Source organism: Strix uralensis, chromosome 3, assembly GCF_047716275.1.
Source record: "Strix uralensis isolate ZFMK-TIS-50842 chromosome 3, bStrUra1, whole genome shotgun sequence".
Lineage (NCBI taxonomy): Eukaryota > Metazoa > Chordata > Aves > Strigiformes > Strigidae > Strix > Strix uralensis.
In genome coordinates, this window is record NC_133974.1 from 52,891,279 (window position 1) to 52,909,099 (window position 17,821).

Sequence of the window (17,821 nt, forward strand, 5' to 3'; positions counted from 1 at the left end):
TTTGCCTTGTGCTACATTGCCTGCAAAGATCTGAGTGATGCACAATAAACCGGGGTTTTTATATATACAGTGCTGCAGTGCAAAGTAACATGAATTTAAAAAACTGTTGTTATCTCCTTCTTTCCTAACATTAATGTGTACTCATGGAGAAGGCAGTGCTCAGGACATTTGCAGTGAATGGGCCTTCACTTAAGACTGAACCCTGTATGATCAGTTCTAAGGTTGCTTTAGGTGCTGATGTTATTTCTCCCCTTTTTAAATCTGCAAAATTAAATTACTGATTGCTGCTACTGGCCTCTAGGCAGGAAAATTACTGATGTGGCTTTAGGATCTGGAATTATTGCTGCAACAGCGACTATCTATGTTAGCTGTAGATAGGCACGCTGGGACCTAACATCAGCTGTTGCCAAAATATAGTTTAAGAGCCTCTTCCCTCCTTGACTGTTTTTCAGATAAAGGTGTATTCCTTGTACTAAATTGGGGTTTTTATTCTCCTAATCCAAAAAAGTCCATGAGTACTTACATCCATTCAGTTTTGATTGCAAGTTGCTAATGTTTTTCTTCAGTGGAAATTGAGCTTTGTGGCTCAGAAGTCACTCTCTCCTCTGGAAGAAGGTGAGGAAAGGAACACAGAAGTGAGGTGGAAGAAAAGATTCAGGCAAAACATCTCCCCTCTCTCCTGGTGTGTCATGCTCTTGCATGAGACAGAAACCAGTCCCGATGAAGCAAAGAAATGTAAGGTATTTAGCAGTGTAAATTCACACCAAACATCTCTAAGCAAAGCTGAGCTCTCCTAGTTCTCATGAGAAAAGGACTGTTTGGCATGCATCACTACCAAAAGACAGGCAGTCCCATCTGCTGTATTGAGAAGTTTGTATTGGGATTGTTTGCTGCAAAAAATGTGATGCAGAACTTGCATTCATCTCCCATCACAGTCATTTAATGTTTTTAATTGAAAACAGATTGTTATGAGGAATTAATGAGACCCTCCAAAGTGCACATGCAGCATGCCAATAAACAGTAATAAGCTTTTAATTCATAAGAGGTGATAGATTTCAGCTCCTGTTGGCTTACTTTGCACACAGGAATGGTTCCTTGCTCATGAGGGTCATTTGAATGAAGTATTAGGCAGACTTTATTTTTTATGTCGTGAAAAGAAGTTTGTAGGTGCTTTTTTTCTTTTACTTTTTTTCCTTTCTTCTCCTTTCTTTGAACATACCTGAGATACCTAAGGGCTTCTAGGAAATCGCAGGCAAACAGCTGTTCAACTCAAGTGCGCTCTGTAGGTGATGAGTGAGGGGCTTCTGTTTGTGTTCCAGATGCTCGTCTCGTCGGAGCTGAGCAGAAAGGCTCACTTGAAGAAAGATTCAGAGACCTGGTAACTGCTGAGCATTTCCTTCTCACTTTCCTTCCAGAGAGAGAGGGATACCCACCCTTCCTGCCATTAGCCTTCTCCAGTTTCTCAAAGGCAGCAGGTCATACATAATGATATTTCTTAAAAAACCCAACACAAACCCAACACTTTATAGATAACAACATCTGGGGAGTTCAGCAGCAGTGCTGACGTCAGGAGTTATGAAGGTGCAGCTGTTTGTGGGACTGGCAACCAGATCAGGGAATTGAACTGGCTTTAAAAGGCGGGGCGTGGGGGGGAGAAAAGGGGAGGCTCTTTGTTTTGAAGCTAGATCAGTTCCCCGATCTGGCTCACAGCACAACTGGGTGGTGCACTGCTGCACTGGGGAGGAAGCAAAAGGCTGGGAGCGGGATGGGAGACGTGAGGGAACTCTTGACGCTTGTATTGCTGCTTACAGTAATATCTGTAAGATGGTGCCAGAGTTTGAGAATTAATGTGGTTCTGAGTCTGTTCTTAAGGAAACCAATGTTTTTTGGGACCTACGTTTGCCAGTAAGCTCCATCACAACTTTCCCTGTGAAGAAGATAATTTTTAACACCATTTTACAGATGTGACAGCAAAGGTTAACTGACTTTTTCAGAAGGGATTTGCTTTGGGAACAAAGGTAAAATAAGTTGTGAGTTCCCTGTCGGTGTGGTCTCTGTTGGTGGCTTTTATGTACCTTCCTGTGGCCAGAGTCTGTGCTGTCTGTGCTGTGGTGGAGCTGGAGTAGCTGTCAACAGTGCTTGGCCAGAAAGAAGTTGACCTAAGTGGAATCACTCACTATTCGTGATTTTCTTTACAAAGAAAACCTCTCAGAAATTTCGAGGTTTATCAACAAAGACCAACACCAGCCAGCCCTGGTCAGTAGTAAGAGAGACACTAGATCATCTGTGTGCCTTTTAGCAAAACACAAAGAAATCTGTTCAGACTGGGTTTAAGGCAACCTTCAAAATAATATTCAGGAAACTTCTCCTTTCCATCAGGAGTAACCTTCTGACAGAACTCCATATGTGGCTTCTGTTTTAGCTGGAAGGATTTTCTCCACTAGGAAGATTTTTCAACATACTTCTTTTCCCTCTGATGCTATGGAGCTATGGCGATGAATAAGACTTTTTGAGCTGTGTTGAATGTTTTTGTTTAATGAACTTGAATAAAAGATTAAGTTGTGTTTGTTCTAGTCTGAGCATGATCAGAAATACTGCATGGTGCTATGTTATGTTTGGAAAGCTAACACTGCATCTTAGCAAGAGCCCGAAATCTTTTGAAGACAGATTTAGTTATTTTCTCTGGTTATGAAAAATATTTTAAATTTAATTTAAATTCCATTAGACCTGTGTTGCTGTTTTAAGGAGGTAGTAGCTGATTAGGTTCTCAGTTACTTTTCTTTCAATTCCTGGAAGGAAATCTATTCTGTGGCTTACGTGGTAAAGTGACTGAAGAGTTTAAGTGCATATAGCTAAAGCTGTGCCTGTTAAGGAAAAAGTATAGATAAAGGAATATTATAAAAAAGCAAAAAGTGAAATGCTTTTTCAGCATGTGGGCTGCATAGGACACGATAAATCTACTCTAAAGATGTTCTCATGCATGAGATTCTGTCAAAGGTAAATCTCTCTTTAGAAACTCATGCTTGTGGCAGGAGATTTATGCTACCTGACTGGTATGCCTGGAGGAAAAGATGTATTAAATGCTAGAAGAGAAGAAGGAAAAAACTTGTCAAAATTTGTGGTTTATTAAAATGGTGCCAGCATTTGCTCAGAGCCAGCTACACTAGACTTGTAATTGATTCTGGGAGCTGAGTTTACAGGAAAGTTTTGTTGTTCCTTTAAAAACTAGAACAGGGTGAACTTTTCAACCTCGTAGGTAAAAAGCTAGTTTCCATGGGCCTAACTGTGTCAGAAAAACAAATGAGTGTTAAGAAAGAACAGGCCAACTATGAAGACAAGGCATTAGTGGAGGTGTTTTCTCACAGCGAAAGCCAGATGACTGAATCAGAAATGTTCTGGTCTTTTAAGACCCCTCTTGGACATTGAACTAGACATCTGACTTGGAAGATAGGAAAAGAAGAGCTGAAAACTTACATGATACTCATTCACATCTGCAAAACCAATTTTGAAACCTGTAAGAAAAGTGTTTTTTGCAGGGGAGAAAGAATCATCAATTATAAAATGAAAGTTGGAGCAAGATCTTTAAGACCTTTTCCCGTATGTCACACAGAGAAAGCTGTCCCCTCCCCACATACACATATGTGCAATAAGTGCATTGCAGTATAAAGTGACGTATCATTCCTACCTAAGGATCATGAATCATGTTCCATTTGTAAAACGTCATAGGTCCCATTGAGACTTATTTAAAAAAAAACAAACTACAACTTCCCAACTTTGTATTTACTTGACACAGTCTGTTTTATAGCAGACTTGCTGGAGAGGTTTGCCTTAAATCTTATTCTATTCTTATCCAAATCACAGTCCAACCTTCAAGAAGAACAAGTTTTGAATGCTTACAATTATTTATTTATTGTAGGACGATAATAACCCAGGTTCCTCCAAGAAGGATCCCAGAACCCTGTTGAGCTAGGCATAATAAAAAACACAGTGTAAAGAAAAAGTCGTCACCAAGATATTGAAGTAGCACGTGGCTCTTCAGAGACTGAACATGGCTTTCCTGCATTGTGGTAGCTTCTTGAAAACAAAGGCGCCTTAAGATCTTATCCTTTGAAGGCTCCTGTTTACTTGCAAACACATATTGCAGAAGAGTGTTGAGCACAGTCTGCTCTGGAGAACCTTGTTTCTTATTGCTGCTGAGTAAAACTCAAGGAAAACCCTTAATGAGAATAAGCATTCCTGTTTCTTTGTTTGGAGAATTGTTATTCCTCTTTTGTATTTTGTGCTTGCCAGGAAGTACTTGTGTGATTAAAGTGGTTTGTTGTTTTAGATCGATAGTTTGGGTGTGGGATACAAGAATTGCTGGGTTCAGCTTCCATGGACCAGAAAATCTAAGTGAGCTCACTGCCACTCTAGCTTCCTGCTGAGGGAGAGATCTCAGTGGGATCACTAAGGATTAGCAGTTGTATGAATAAAGGTACCTATGAGATGAACGCTTGTGACACAAACCTTCCCTTTCCAGACAAACACTGGTGTTTCACAGTCAGTCTGTGATGAAGAGCGAGCTGTTAGGAAAATGAAACTTCTGGCAAGTGCCACATTTGCAAACCTTATGTTATTCCAAATCAGAATGAAAAGCCAAAGCTTCCCATTGAATGAAAACTCTGGGGATAGGAGAAAGTTATTCATGACCATGGAAACATTTCATACCTTTATATTCAGTATAACATGCTGATAAAGCAAACATCAATGCTAACATTTCATAAGTTGAAGAAAAAGAAATTTAGTTAAGTGGAAGCACAGTGCTTTACTTTGACATTTTCACTTCTACCCATTTCAAATTTTCACCCATGTCACAAGACCAAAACAACAACCATTCACATCAAGAGTTCTTTTCATCTGAGGGGACATGATTTAGAGAGTGTCTTTTCCAAAGGTAAGACTCCCCCCTTATGTGCTGGATGGGTTGTCCATGCAATTTCCCCAAATATGGGAAAATAAACTGCAGTGTGTGGTAGCAGGGAACTGCATTTGTGCTTCACCCCGGAAGTTTAAAATGAGCATTAAGTGTCCTGGTCCAGGTGCTTTGGGAAAGAATATGAGAACAGGGAGAAACTCAACAGAGCTTTACTTCAATACCTCTCCTGTTATTTCCTAGTATAAAGAAACCTGCAGTTTATAGAGTTCTTGAGCTGGAGATAATCACCTGTTTGTTGTCTTTTGATGTTACTGCATCTTTCTTTTATGACTCTTCCTACCATTTTGTTAAGTGTGTAATTTTGGCATCTTAAACACTTTGTATTGATTAGTTTCATAATTTTGTTTTGCTGAGTGACATAGCAGTTATTGAGTTAAGCTTGAGGCCTGATCATATTCTTGGATCTCCCTTAGGTCTTTGAGAGTTAGCAGTTAAACAGTTTCATGACAGTCATGACTTTACAGACCTCGGTTTCCTTACTGATTTCTTTCCTAAGCTGAAGAGTCTTGGTCAATTTAAATGCTTTTCACACAGAAGTTGTGTCATATTGCTAATTTGTCCTCTTTGTACTTTTTCTAGTTCTGTTTTGTTCTTTCTGAGAAGAGAATTGTATGTAACATCAAAGGTGTTGCTGCATGGCTAATTCTGACGTGTGCAACACTTTCTTTTTGATTTTCTCGTCTTAATAATGATTAATGCTCCATGTGCCTGTTAGACATTATTGTTTAGGGAGTTACTGATGCCAGAGAAGGAGCCAAAGTAAGTCCAAGATCTTCTCTAATAAACTTTCTAATGATAATAACATACTAGACAGCATTATTTTATGTACCTAGAGAAGATTTTTTTCACATCTATGTTTCCCAGTATTGAATTTAACTTGCTGTTTTGCTTCCCACTTACTGGCTATATTAAAATTCTTCCACAGCTTGCAGTTTGATAACATGATATGATGTAGTCTGCTGATGATGTTGGGTAAGTTGATGTTGTAAATATGCGTGTCACCTGCAAAGATATCCTGAAGACTCTTCTGAGGGTGTCATTTCAAAGTCTATCAAATTAAATTCAGTGTTGGTGTGTACAAATGATGAAGAAAGTTGACATCAGCTTAAAAAAAAAAAAGATGTGTTCTGAGATAACCATGGCTATTTGGAATGAGACCTTGTGATTATATTAGAGTGAAAAAGCCACTCTCATGCAGTCAAAAAGGCAAATCAAATGTTAAGTATTAGTATGAGGAAGTAAGAACTAGTAGGAGGAAAATGAAATAGAGTACAAAAATTTGCTGCTGTATAAATTTAAAGTGTGCCCATACTGTGACTGCTGTGTGCAGTTCAGCTATCCCTATCCTCCACCCAAAGGTGATCTAAAGATATGGAATGGCTTCTATAGGAAAAATGACTGAATCAGATCTTCAGCCTGGGAAAGAGACAACTGAAGGGGAATATGACAAAGATACATGGATTCATGGATGACATGGAGATGGTTAATAGAAAAAGGTGGTTCTTGTATGGTAAGAGACGGTTAATTTGGGACTATCCCATGAAGGTTACAGGAAATAGGTGGCACATAAAAGGATGCATTTTTTCACACATGCAGTTAAACTATGGAACTCCTGCCAGGAGATGAGTGATAGAACAAGTCCATTTATCATAATCCCACTAAGGCCAAGGAATACTAAAAGAAAGTTACAGCTTTACTTCTTTACCAACCACCTGTGCAGTGGGATGGTCTGCACCTTCATGAAGCTCATGGATGACACTGAATTAGAGAAAGCAGTTGTTCTACTGGAGGGCGGGATGGGTCATTCCTCCAGCTTAGCAAGTTCCTTCTGAATGGCCAACAAAAACCTCATGGAGTTCAGTAAAGGTAAATGCAAAATCCTGCACCTGGGATGTCATAACCTCATGCACCAGTGCAGGCTGGGGATACACAGGGTACAAAATAGCTTTGCAGAAAGGTGCTGGTGAGCAATCAGCTGAGTAGGCATCTGCAGTTTCTTTTGCAGCAATGAGGACTAACTGGTCTGCATTAGCAGGAGCATGGCCAGGAGATTGAAGGAAGTGATTATTCCCCTGTATTTGGCACTTATGGGGTCATGTTCGGGATACTGTGTTTGATTTGGGCCACCCTAGAACAAAAGGGATATTTACCAACTGAAGAAGGTCCAGGGAGGGTCATCAGGATGGTCAGGATGCTGGAGCACATACTGCAAGAGTAGAGGCTGAAAGGGCTGGGTTTGTTCAGCCTGCAGATGAGAAGATTAAGGTGGGGATCTAATTCCTGTCTTCTACCAGCTAATGGGTAGATATCAGAGAAGTATTCAAGTAAACCTACCCTGCATCTGTGTTCCTCAAGACTTGCCATGCCTTTCCACCTCTTGTGTCTTACCTTGACTTCAGAGAGGTAGAGTTGTTCTGAGCAGGCAGAGCAGCCTCACATCTGCCCAGAATCAAGCAGCTGGGCAGATGTGAGGGCCTGCACTGAGGAGTGGGGGCAAGAGGTGTGCCCCACGGCCTGGGGTTTCTTGGCATAGGAAGGTTGGGGATGTGGAGGAGTATGAGAGTAGGGGAAAAGGAGGAAGTCTTGGGAGGAAAGAGAATTTAGGGAACGATGGGACAGAAGGTGGAAAATGTCAGAGGTTCTGGATTGAAATGATGAGGAGAAATGGTTTGAGTCTGAGAGCTGGGGTGGGTTACAAAACGAGTTTGGAGACAGAAGGGCTTGGGAGATAAAAAGTCACAGCTGGGAAAAAGCAAATGAGAGGGGGAGTCAGTGGATGAGCATGCTGTGCTACACAGGATTTTGGGTGAGAATGGGCAAGGATTACAGTAGTGCCTCCCTGCTGCCTCTAACCAGCTCTGATCAGAAACAGAAATTTGCAGAGACCTGACCTTCCTCTCCTAGCAGCACGAGGTTTGCCTCCCTTACATTCTCTTTTTGTCACTCAAAAGTATAAAATTTCAAGTTTAATTTCCAGACGAGAAGATAATAATTCGCTGGCTCTCTATTTTTAGATCAACATCTCAGCAAATCATAGTAATGTCACTGATCCCCAAACCCCATCTCCTCCTCTACAGTTTTCCCCCTCCCTTTCCAGTGTGAGATGGAGAAGTAGGTGCATGCTGCTGTCCCAGTGTGCAGCCTCAGCTGCCAGTTGCACTGCCCCGCTCCCACGTTGCACTGTCTCTTTTGCTCAAATACATTTCCAAATTTAGCCAGATAGACGAAGAAATAAATTGTGGACAAAGACCGTTCCCGGCTTGGCCGGCAGATGGCAATTAATGCTCTCTAAGAGATCCCTAGGCGGCCTTTAAAGCTTACAGAAACAGGAGTTTACTGTGGATGCGTCTCCGTAATATTATACTGAGTGTAAAAACACCTCTGGAAACTGAGTTCAGCTTTCCTGTCATCTACTAACAGATCAGATGCTGGAGCTTCTCAGTCTGTGAAATAAGTTCTTAAAGAGAGGAGAAAAGCACTTAATGTTGTTCTGCGTTGTTCACTCAGGACTTCACTCTCTCTTATGCTGTCGCAACATGCAGTATAGGAACTTTTGGTCCCTTTTGAAAGGTACTGTAAAATCTACATTGTTTCTGGGATTCTTCCTGCCACATCAAAGGGTCTTGATATGCATTGACACGGACAGTTGAAATTAAAGAAAATTCTAATGTATGTGTGTGTTTCCTATTGTTGTTACAGGTCTAGGGAAAACGAACTGTTTAATTTCAGAAAGAAAAAAAGCAGAGCATGCAGGTATGGATAATATATGGAATAAATGACAAACTTCTGGAACAGGTTAGCAGAGAAGGCTGCTGCTGGAAAATAAAGTAAATTTGAGTTAGGTTCTTTGCTGAATAAGGAAAATGTTTCAGGGGTGATGTAAAAAGCCAGCAAGGCAGCAAGTTGGAACTGCGGTTAATGGACAAATATACCAACATTATCCTGAATTTCTCTTTCATTTTCACAGTGAAATGGCTCTGTAGGGCTAAATACAAAATGGTATTTAGGGAATGCTGTGAATTTTTACTGCTCAGGAGTGATAATTCCCAATGTGGGGAGGAGGAAGAGTTAAGAAGGAGGTTCAAGTTGGCATTACAATTTGGTTCCTAGCTATAGTGCTGACTGGGCCAGAAAGGAGTACAGAAGTCCTCCCTAAGTGTTGGGTAAAATGTTTCTTAAATCATTCTCTGGTGACCTTTTTACCTTGAGAAGCATAAATAGGACACGAAGCAAGCTTTATCTAGCTTTGCATGGCTCAAAGTTTAGTTGCCCTGATGTGAGACTGAGGGCTGAAGGGAGCAAAGAAGGAAGATTAATGGGAAGAGGAACTCAGCGTCCTGCCAAAAAGGCTGGTTTGCTTTTAAACACTCAGTATTTCAGACTGACTGAAATACTGTGTTTTACTTTTCGGTCATACTGATACGATCAAACTATAATGAGGGAATGAATTCCTAGACTGAGAGCGTGACTAGCAGTTTTTAACTCAAGGTCCTTTCCTGAGCTGGTCTGTCAGAGGCCAGACAGACCAGAAGCGTGTGATGTCCACCCTTGTATTCTTATCCCTAGTGGCCAGGGCTCTGTGAAACCCCGAGTTAGAAGTCCTCTCATTGTCAAAAAAGAAAGTGCTTCCTTGAGTAAGAGAGAGTCTGTACCACCAGAAACAAGCCAGTCGAAGCGGAAGTCTGGAGGGGCTGTCTGGCCTCGGGCTTCAAAGGAAGCCCAGGATTTGCTGGTGGTGAATAGTTTAAGCAGACCGCAGGGACTATGTTCAAAAGTTTGTTTAAAAACAAACAAACCTGTAACTCTTACACATTCATGGGCAAGAAATTCCTGTACTAAGCCTGTGCCCCTTGCTTTAACACTGAAGTTGTTTCTGAAAACTGTTGTTAGGAAACAATGTCATTAGGAAACAGCAAGGTAGACTCAGAAGGAATTTATCCAAGTGATCCGGAGGGCTGGTTTGGGGGTAAGAGACAGAAGAGACTCATGGTGGCAAGAATGGGGTTAAACATGGGTTCTGTACCTGGCAATTTGCTGGACAAATCCAGAGTTAGGAACAATGGGTCTATGTCCACCAGTGAGACTTTGAAACGCAGGAGATTGAGGTTGGACACAATTACAACAAATCGATGTCTAACTGGAGAACAGAAATCAATCCACCTGTGACAGTTAGTTCTTCCAGTTAACATCTCATAGATACATTGCTCCCCAAAATGAGCTTGACATCTCATCTTTATAAGAAGCACACATCTTGGCTAGAAAAATTCAGAACTCTAGCTCTCACATTGCTTCTGCGTATCAGGAAAAGCAAAATGAGAAAAAATGGCACTCAAATCCCCTTGTAGGTTACCCTGGAGTATCAGTGCTACTGTGAAAGCTGAAGTCAAACACAAGGTTGGGGTTTTCTGTTTGTGTCTTTAATTCCTGGCTATGATTGGATTCATTGCACAACCAGAAAACGGCTTTTTCCAACTGATAGCCTTGCAAAGTCACACTGGAAACAGAAAACAGTCTGTACTTTGGCTGAGGTATTACCAGCCATAAAGATCTGGCAATGGCAGCTTGCATAACAATTTTGCTAATTATATTTAAATTGAAGTGAATCAACCCTCCTAACACTGAATAAAGAACAACTTTATTTTTCCCAAGGAGAAAAGCAGATAGGAGACTGGATGTACTCAGGGTAGCAGGTTTTTAACAAGTGTTTCCACACTAAGATTTAACAACACTTTAACTATATAAATTCATTAGGCTGGTGCAAGTTATTACACTGTGTAAAGTAAAAGATGGTCTGAGGTTAAAGCTCTGTAGTTCACAATAGTTCATGTGTGAATAGAAGTTCAAGCTCTGTAGTTAATCCACAACAGTTCATACATGAACAGTCTTAGAATAATTTTTTTCTTCTTGTTCAACTTCTTCCACATGTCCATGATATATTAAGCTAATTCATGAAAAAATAAACCCTCTTCTATATGTGGATATACATCAGTATGTGTAAGAAAGGGCCAGTAGTCCTTAAGCTTCTGCTTTTCTACTGACTGGTGGCAGTACATCAGGTATCCTGCAGAAGCATGATTAGCAAAATGCCTCAAGATCAAAGGAACTACAGAATTACAATGTCTGGGAACAAAGTGGGTCATAAAAGGTCAGAAAACATTCCTTCTGTAAAAATAAGGGTCCTGGGTTATTTTTAAGATCACCTCCTTATGCCAGTAGTGACTTTCTTAGCAGGAATACTAGGCATGTTTGGATAGTGATAGAGAAATCTGAGATGACTAATGATTAATAATGTTATTCTCCATAGCAAATTTACCTCAAATAGAAGAATTGTACATCATTTAATACACAGTTTTCATGCCCAGTCAGTAGCACTATAGGTCTTATTAATTGCAAAATCCTGTTAGCACGCAGTATCCTACAGTAAATTCCAGCAAAGTGAATTTTGGAACTATGATGCTGCTGTTTGTGTATGGTTATAAATCAGATTCCTAAGTGTTTAGGAATCATTCATGTGGTTTAAGTGGCCTGGGTTTATATCATCTTATTGCTTATTTGGCCCAATTTGAGCACATGATCTTTCCCTTAAAGGGTGGTACTCTGTGTACTATGTTATTCAAACAGTTGGCAACTTCTTAAAGGTTTAGAAGATGTTACTTGGAGAGCATAGAGAAGTTGAAGGCTTTTAGTAAAATAATTTAGGTGGAGTGTCATTTAATTTTAAATATTAATATCTCAGGGAGAATTTACTCTTAAATAAGATGACCTTGATTTCACCCCGGTGAGAGAAGGAGGGAAGACTCACCTTTTTCTTTAAAGTGTTTGTAACTAAAATATAAGACACAGACAGCCACCTAAACATTTAGACATTTTATATACTGAATATACTGATACTGCATCTGTTGTGTCACATCTCTGTGATCACATGTTGCTGTAATGCAGAATCTTTTCGTAGTCTTTCTTACAAATCTTTGGGAGGATCATTATGATGATAAAGCAAATTGATTATTAATTTTATCCATTTTAGGGAATGAAATCTAGGTTTCCCAGAGAGAAATCTTAGTCTGTTTGCATCCCTTGAGTTACCAAAAATGTTATTTCAAAGGGAGTGCAAATAGCACTTGGGAGCTACTGAGTGCGGACGATATACATCTGGCTTTCAAGTAAATGTTGCACTATGAATTGGTAATCTGGTAGTCCTTGTGAGTGAGGGTAGACAGGGATCCTGTGGTTTTTTTCTTAACCTAAGCAATACGGGAGGCAATAATAGTTAGATTTAGGATTCCTTTAGGAAATTGTCTTGTGTGAATACGTGCTATACTATACATCATTTTCCTCCGTATTCATTTATTTTATTTCTATATCTGAAGTAAGGGTTATCCCATTAAATTGGTAGGGATGGATTTTTATCAGAGTATAAATAGAAAGTGCAGGGCCTATGTGTGTGCTTACTTTTCAACAAGTGGTGTATTTTTACTTAGGCACCAAGTAAATGTATATTTAGAGGAAAGGCATTGATATGGGATTTATTTAATTTAAAAAAAATTAATCCCTGTCAATTCAAGGATTAACATAGTTCTGCTTTTGAAGGAGAGGAGATATTTGGTGGTACTAACAAGAACTGTTATGTTTATTTCACAAAATACAGTAGCTGCAACTGAATGAGGCATTTCCATATGCCTTTTTTTGGAAATCTGTGGGGTGAATTGTGGGTTAAATAATCTATCAATTGGAGAAAATTGAACCAGAGAGAGTACATAAATTTTGGTCTGAACTGACCTGCATCAGACTGGATTTTTTGCTGTGGGATACACAACTTTAAATTCAGGATTTCAGATAATAGTTAAGAAATAGATGTAGACCTAGCCCAATAATTTAAAAAAAAAAAAAGAAAAACAAAAAAGATTGCCTTTCTGTTACTCTTTCATGTATTAAAGTGAGTAGAAAAGTAGAATGAAATTAAGCTCTTCTGTGCCAGCTGCAAGGTAATATGCTGCATGAAGTGATTTATCATATATTTAATATGCCCTCTATAGTTTAAGTATTTCAATCAGATATGTACAACCTGAAAATATTCCTTGCTATATTTAGTATCCTTATACTACTCTTAAGATGTCAGATTTTTTTAATGTTTGTATTTCTCGACACAAATCTGTTCAATTTCCAAAGGTAAGTAGACTTTCTACATGGAAGACTGTGTTAACTGTTTTCATATGCCTTAATATTTGAATTGACTCACTTAGATACACAGTTTTGCTTATCTAGTAAGTAAAATGCTGACAGTGCTGTAAATCATGTCTTGAAATGAGGCCACTAACACCTGCTAACCCTTGCTATAGCCTTTAATACAGAAACACTTTCAAAATGACAAGAAGAAAATGGTGATAAACAAAGTTAATTTGACTTGCGTAGAAATAAGAATTCTTAAAAAGCAAGCAAGCAAGATTAGTGTCACTTCTATTCCTGGTGGTTTGTTACTTAGGTCATGTTGGCGGAGGTAGTAGCTCTTCATGTTTTGCAACCTGAAAAGTCAACTGAGTAGCAACTGAGCAGACAACCAAAATCTGCTGCTAGACAACAATTGGATTGGGTTTATTTGATAAAAACATTTGCTTCTCTGATGCTCCAAACTTTTGTTGAAAACAAAATTGAGTTCTTGAGATTGCAAAGGTGGTCTGGAAGATATTAAATCAATCTAAACAAAGGAAGGAACTCTGAGGTGCTTAGATCCTACGATAATGGATGCAATATGAAATACTTGACCTGGATAGTGGTATCAAACCAAGCCTGAAGACAGCCTAAAACAATGGCTTGAAGCAGTTCCTGCTCATTTGAAAGAGATGTTAACTTTGAAGCTGAATGAGAATGTTGCCAACAGTGTTAGTTATTTCACTGCCAAGAAAGAGGTGAATGATCATGCTAGGACAATGTATTCTTCATGCTTCCTCGTTTAGCAATAGGATCAAAACAAATTCCATGTTTGAGGCCTGAATAAAAATTATCTTAAGATGTTCTTCAACTTAATATCCAAGGGCGGGATTAATTTCACCAAATTTTAGGTGCCTCGAGTTCTCAGTTGTGCATCTAAGCTAGTCATCTGGGCTCCTTTAATATCACTTATCTTATCATAAATGTTAGTAGTTAAAGTAATTTGTCCCCTGGAATTCCCTATTCCCTCCTACCAACACTATGTAGATGACCAGTTCTGATCAGATGTTCACAGTGGAGACAGTGACAAGGTAGGCTAAAGGAATCCTACACTAAAAGTCTGCTATCAAAAACTTAGCTTTGTGCAACTGGATATTTGCAGGGGGCAGAGGGCTTTTAACAGTTAATAACTACCACTTCCTTTCACTTGCCTACCTTTAATAATAGCAGTTATATGTTAACTATGTCCCAGATAACAGCCTGTCAAGTCCCATCTACACTTTGCTGAATAAAAAACTAAAACCAAATTTAATTTGTAAAGGAGCCACACTTGAGCCATAAACCATGCTTTACATGAACATAAAAGAAGAAAATGTTCAGTCTGGAACTACTGCTTTAAATAAACGTAGAAGTGGGAATCAGACCTGTTGCTTACTCTCAGCTTCACTAGTTAGACATTTAGGCTACTCTCTTTCCCTCTCTCATTCTTCTCGCTTTTCCTCTTTTGAAAGGACAAAGAAGAAAATTCTCTAGCTATTCGTGAAGTAACAGGAAACCTGTATCTTGACAACTAACATCACTTTAGGTAACTTTTACTGTAGGTATTACCAAACGCTAAAACTAAGGTTAGATTAGCTCCCCACAGTAAACAAGTAAAATCTGTGCTTTTAATCTTTGAAAATGTGTCTCATTTGCTTCAGCAGTGAGATGCAGTCCCTGTACTTCATACGGCTCAGCTGGAGCCCAGTCTGAAACATCAGTAGAACATCCTGTCTGGCTGAGCGATGCATAAACACTGCTTACTGAATGGGATTTAATCTAATGTTGATCTTCACGCAGTTGGTGATACCATATGTTTTTGTGTTTTAATGGTTATCCTGTTTATCTCATCTTTCTGACTTAGGGCCAAATCCTTCTGTTGAATAGGTGCATTATTAATCCTAGCTGAAAATGAAACAACAAAAAGCCTTAACCGTTAAGAGCATGCATTAGTCTAAGTGGTCACATAATTCTGTGTTAGCCTCATGTTCTCTCTGTATAGTGCCTATCTTTCTTGGGTTTGCATCTATTGTACTGCTTGTTGCAGATTTGTGACAAAGTCAGGCAATCTACTAAAGACTTTTTTTTGTTTTCTGGATGATGTAGGCGTACCCTTTTCATTGATTACAGCACAAATTCTAATCAGATCAACAGAAGAAGGAAGAATTAAACTCTCTGAACATGTACTCTTCAGGCTTGGCATCCTGTCCACTTTATCTTTGCAGAATACTACATAATATTGAAATGCTCTATGAATAAAATGATTTATGGAAAAAACTCTCTTGGTGTGTCACTAACAGCATACTTCAACTATACAGGTAATTTTTTTTTAAAGTAGTTGTCAATCAAAACATTCCTTCTGGTGGAAGAAAATGCTGCACGTGAGAGCCACTGAAGTATTGGCCTATTTTCAGTAACTTGTAAGAAAGTGAGTGAATGTTTATAGGGAGCTGGCTAGACTTTCAGATAGGGTTGTGGAAGATGCCATTTCCTGGTCTGTGGCTTTTGAGAGCCCACAAATGACAGGGCAAATTCCTCCCTTGGCACTGACATATTATATATTGATCCTAAAATAGGCATAACTGAAGTACCACCATAGCAGATGTCTGTCACAAGCATTATGCCGTTTGCATGCACAGTTGCTCTTCGTTTGTTTCATCAGCTGTAGGGTATTAATAAAACATGTAAAATAAGTCAATTACTATAAACAGGAACAAATCTTAGACAAAACCAAGGTGTTTCTCATGTTTCTCATCCATTCTCAGTTCATTTTTTCACTTTCCTCTCTATTTTGGTGTTGGTGTTATAGTTTTTTCTTTCCTCGCTCATAACAACAATTTAGCTGAAATAGATACCGTTACCTGTATACAAGTCTGTGATCTCTTTATTTTCACTATTTTTATGGCAATTTTCTCATGTCCATCTTCCTTCCTTTTCCCTTTCTTTTTTAATTATTTTTCTTGTGATCATACAGGGCTCAAATAACAGAGATGTAAGGGTGGCTTTCCTTTTACATATCTTTCCAGAGTTAGTATTTTTTTTTTATTTCAAACAGTCCTTTTTTTAAAAAAAAATTCTTTAATAGTAAGAATTTAAATGCCAACGCTTTTATTGTGAATTATTTGGGTTACAAAAGCTTTAGAAATCAAACTGAAGCCAAACCTGCCTATATTCTCTTTGCAAAGTCGATTTTCTATGGAAGGTGGGGATTGAAAATTATCTGACTATGAAGAGTGAGCCTTTATTGTTCTTGTTCTTGGGAACTACTGGGGAAATAGCTGAGATCTCAAGAGACCTCTCTTGAAAAGGAAGAGACTTAGTTCTTTACAGGAGCAGAGTGTACAAAAGAGCAAAGAGGTACAAAGCTTCCTGAGATATCTACTTAAGGCCTGTAAAGGAAGGCCCCATGTGCCCTAATTTTTTAATAATACGTATTTTTTTAGTTTAGAAAAATAGCAATAGGACAGTAAGATACAGAATACTGAGAACATGCGGAACAGTTATAGCCATCACATTTATAAAAATTCTATATACTGCAGAATCAGATTTTGTGACTCTCCATTCCCAACAATATGAGGAGAACGGGAAAACAGTAATTTCATACTAATCAGGGGATAAGAAACACTTAATAACCAGAAAATAGAACCTATTTTAAAAAATGCCCAGAAGTAGAAGTTGCACACAATATGTTCACAATGGTTTTTTTTTTAAAAAAACACATCCTTTATCTTAAAAAGTGGGGGGAGTCATTACAGTGTTTATGGGAAACAGATAAATGAAACTGCAGTACATAAATACTATACTGAAAAACATGAGGACAAGGAATTAGTCTTGTGCTGAATGGAACACTCCCCAAAACAGAAAAAATATGTGGTTCTTCCCTCAAGCTGATTTGACTATCTATCATGCAGGCCACAGGCCCCCATTCCAGAAGGTAGCTGAAGTAATCTGAGGAGTCAAACTAAAAGTTAGAAACATATTTAAGCGCTTGCAGAACTGGGCCCCTTCTGATCAGTCATATTAAGATTCAGTCTTGGATTTTGCCCTTGTTTATTCCTATGCAACTGAAAGTTTAATTAAGATAATCATTGCTGGCAAGCGTAATGAAGATTGAATCTGGCTCCAAAAAAGGTTTTCTCTGTCATAACTGTTGAAAAATGTTATATTGCAGTGGGCGAAGCTTGGTTTATTCTAAGAAAGCTCAATAGATTTGGACGACAGCCTGTGGACAAAGACTTGCTGGAGAACGTGAAGTGTTAACTTTTGCATGTTAAATTGCTTATGAAATATTCTGAGCACATTTAAGCTTATGATAGGCTTGGGGTTTTTCATAAGCACTAAACCTTGTTCCTTGGGGGGAACAGATGTGTTTTTCAATGGTTGGCCAAAAGTTCTCTCTTTGCTTTGACAATTATTATTTCATACAGCCTTACTGTGTTTTGTTACGGGCTTTTATTTTTTCCATATTCTACTGCTGCTGTATGTGCATGTGTAATGTTTTTATGTTTAACTTCAATGGGCATGGGTGTTTTGCTATATTAAGGATACCAATTAAACTCAGACACCAGAGTGAAAAGAGTAGGCATATTTTACTGGTGATAACTAAATAATGTAACAGTGTAATACAGAAAACATGCAGTAAGAAAAGGCAGAATAGTGCAC